We start from the raw sequence: 4,079 nt of genomic DNA on the forward strand, positions 1-4,079 counted from the left end.
AGTCGGAATCTACTCTATGGCACCTGGTCTAGACTTAGGTTGGCAAGTAATAGTCATCATGCCGAGAACGTTATGAATTTCCCCCAGAATCATTCTGTCAGAGGTATGTGAGAAATAAAATTGCCCATGCTCCACTAGAATCCAGAGATATCTTTAAAAAAAATAAGTCTGATTTATGATTTAGGGTATTTACAATTATGACTTTATGATACTCTTTGTTTTCTACTTTCCCTTGGTTTCCCATTGCCTTTAGAAATTCCTTGCTTAGTCCTAGATTCCCTGATTAATCTGGTTACTGCCTCTACCTCTCCAAACACATTTTGAGCCAAATAAATGAAGTCAAATAGTCACTAATTACAAATCCTATGTTGCTTTTTAGATTTTCTGACTCTCAGCCAGAGTGCATATCAGTACCTGGTAAATGGGAAACCAAAACAATGTGACTGAATTCATTCTTTTGGGCCTTACGAAGAACCCACAGCTGCGGAAAATATTCCCTACCGCGTTTTAATCATGTATGTGGCCACCGTATTGGGAACCTTACTCCTTGTGGTAACTATGACTACAAGTCAGAGTTTGAGGTCACCTATGTATTTTTTCCTTACTTCCTTGTCCCTAATGGATACTGTCTATTCTTCTGTCATCACCCCCAAGATGATTGTGGATTCCTTCTCTGAGAGTACTATCATCTCCCTCAAAGGCTGCATGATTCAGCTTTTTGCAGGACATTTCTTTGGTGGGGTGTCGATCATCCTTCTCATTGTGATGGCCTATGACCGCTACATGGCCATCTGTAAGCCCCTGCATTACATGACTGTCATGAGTCCTCGGGTGTGCCGCCTGCTGCTGGGAGGGACCTGGGTGGGAGGATTTTTGCATGCAATGATACAGCTCCTCTTCATGTACCAAATACCTTTCTGTGGTCCCAATGTCATTGATCACTTTATATGTGATTTGTTTCAATTGCTGACACTGGCCAGCATGGACACCCACATCCTGGGCCTTTTGGTCATTCTCAACAGTGGAGTGATGTGTGTGGCAATATTCCTTTTCCTGATTGCCTCCTATGCAGTCATCCTCTGCTCCCTGACATCTTGTAGGTCTGAAGGGCGGTACAAAGCTCTCTCCACTTGTGGTTCCCACCTCATGGTGGTCGTCTTGTTCTTTGTGCCATGCATTTTCTTGTATGTAAGACCTGTGACCACTTATCCCATAGACAAGGCAATGGCTGTGTTGGGGGCCATCATCACACCCATGTTGAATCCCTTGATCTATACTCTGAGGAATGTAGAGGTAAAAAATGCCATGAAGAAACTTTGGATGCAATGAAAGACTTCAGTTGGCAAGTAACTGTCATCATGCTGATAGCATTATGAGTTTTCCCTAAAGAGAAGTCATTCTCTCCAAGATGTGTGAGAAATAAAACCACCCATTTTCCAGAAGAATCCAGAGGGATCTTTTAAAAATATGTCTGATTTATATTATTTAGGGTATTTACAATATAGAGATTATGATACTCTTCTTTTATACCCTTCCTCAGCTTCCCGCTGCCTTTGGAAATTCCTTCCCTTATTCTAGAAATTCCTGGTTAATCTGATGACTCCCTCTACCTTCCCCAGCACATTTGGAGCTCCCCGTCTCCTCTCCTCAGCCATGTTGGGTTTTTTCACCTGTAGCTAGGCCTATCTAAGCCCTTTCTCACAAAAGTGACTTTGCATCTGCTGGGCTCTCTACCTGGAAACAAGCAGTCATATTCTGTCTTACATTGGTATCACTTCCTCTGAGAAGCCTTCCCCAACGGCTCTATTAAAAGAATCTTTCACTCCTGCCATTATTTTCTATCTCAACATCTGCTTAATATCCTTATAGCTGTGATCAAAAATGTAATTGTTTTTGTATAGTTATCAGTTGACTTCTGTGACTTTCCATCTTCCTCTCTAATTGAAAGCCTCTGAGGGAAGAACTTTTGTTTTATTGATGCCTGGGACCTATTTAAACTGTCTGTTGAATGATTATGGAAGACAAGCACCTTTCCTTTTCAAAAGAATCAAACTCCGATGATTAGGGAGACAGTTAATAAGCAATTAAAAATAAGCAAAAAAAAAAAAAACAAAGTGTGATCAGTACAACAGAGTTAACAGGAATGGAGTGCTTTGATTATTTCTGGGAGAGTACGTCATAGTGGGTAATCAGAGAAGGATTCTGTGAGTGAGCAACATATCAAGTTGATTTTGAAATCTGTTGAAGTTTCTTTATAAAAAGTGATTAAATGTATTAATTAGTAAGATTAATAATAATGACAAGCACTAATAATTGACAAAAGGAATCATTAGGAAATTACCCCATAAGGAGTACTAGGATAGAGATTCTAGGGAGAGACAATACATAGAGTAGCTCTAAGGGAGGCATTTTCAAGGAACTATAAAAGATTAAAGTGGCTGGAACATAATTACTAAGGTAAAGGGCAGCAAGAAGCGCAGACTTGTAGGCAGGGGTCATAATATATCTAAGTCTTGGCCTTCTCTGAAGCCCCAAAGAGCAAGAATTTTATTATTACCTGTTCGAAACCAAAAATTCTTTTAAAATCTCATATTGACTCTAACTTTTTTTTTTTTTAATTGTGGTTTAGATGAAAGTTTACAGAGCAGATTAGTTCCTCGTTAAACAATACGCATATTGTTTTGTGACATTGGTTGCCAACCACAGGACGTGTCAACCCTCTCCCCTTCTTGACCTTGGATTTCCCATTATCAGCTTTCCTGTCCCCTCCTGCCTTCTCATTCCTGTCCCTGGGCTGGTGTACCCATTTTGTCTTGTTTTGTTTTATGGGCCAGTCAAATCTTTGGCTGAAGTGTGAACCCCAAGAGTGACTTCAGTACTGAGTTAAAAGGGTGTCCAGGGGCCATACTCCTGGGGTTTCTCCAGTCTCTATCAGACTAAGTTTTTTTTTTTTTTTTTTCTGTGAGTTTGAATTTTATTCTATATTTTTCTCTCCATCTTTTCTGCCCCTTCCTGTCTTCTGAACTTTGTTTTTGAGCAAGTGCTTCCGTTTTGGTCTGGTACAGTTAGTTGATTGTTCTGAGGAGTACTTTCCTTGCGGGTGTTATTGTTCAGTTATAGGCCTGTCTGTTGTTTGGCTGAAAGGTGACTGTGTTCAGTTCCAGATTTGAAGGGTGTCTAAGGGTCATAATTTTGGGGGTTCCACCAGTCTCTATCAGACCAGTAAGTCTGGTCTTTTTTATGTATTTGAATTTCTTTCTACATTTTTCTCCCACACTGTCTGGGACCTTCTATTGTGATCCTGCTCAGAGCAGTCGGTAGTGGTAGCTGGGCACCATCTAGTTCTTCTGGTCTCAGGCTAGTGGAGGCTTTGGTTCATCTGGTCCATTAGTCCTACAGACTAATTGTTTCCTTGAATCTTTGATTTTCTTCACTCTTCTTTGCTCCAGACAGGAAGAGACAAATAGTTGTATCTTAGATGGCCAGTCAGAAGCTTTTAAAACCCCAGTCGCTACTCACCAAAGTAGGCTGCAGAGCATTGTCTCTATGGACTATGCTAGATGTCCTTCAAGACTGTGGCCCTAAGACCTCAAGCCCAGTGACTCAGTCCCTTATGGTGTTTGGTTATGGCTAAGAAGTTTTCATAACTTTGCCCCCTGTGTGCTCTATTATATATATGGATATATTTGCAACCAAAATAAGCAAACCAGTGGCCGTCAAGTCAATTTCCACTCATAGTGACCCTAAGGGAAAGAGTAGAACTGCCCCATGGGATTTCCAAGGAGCAGCTGGTGTATTTGAACTGCTGACTTTTTGGTTAGCAGCCAAGTTCTTAACCACTGCACCACCAGGGCTCCAGATATTTTTGCAGCACATACAAATATGAATGTAAAAATATCCTCTGCCAAACCTATATGTGCTGGTGGGTTTGCTCCCATACTAATATATCTACCTATGTATCCACTCATAAATTATTGTTTGCTATTACTGTTACTGAGAGATTGTGTATGTAATAGTACTTACTGCCGTTGCCTTTTACTCTTGCGTACTTCTCAGTGTCTTCCTTTGCCCTGATCATG

At 40.7% G+C, this 4,079-nt stretch overlaps 1 pseudogene; it reads left to right on the top strand.

The window, feature by feature from the left end:
• The first annotated feature begins 421 nt into the window (after positions 1 to 421).
• On the top strand, positions 422 to 1,466 carry LOC100663662 (olfactory receptor 4C6-like; annotated as a pseudogene).
• The last annotated feature ends 2,613 nt before the right edge of the window (positions 1,467 to 4,079 follow it).

Source organism: Loxodonta africana, chromosome 22 (assembly GCF_030014295.1).
Source record: "Loxodonta africana isolate mLoxAfr1 chromosome 22, mLoxAfr1.hap2, whole genome shotgun sequence".
NCBI lineage: Eukaryota > Metazoa > Chordata > Mammalia > Proboscidea > Elephantidae > Loxodonta > Loxodonta africana.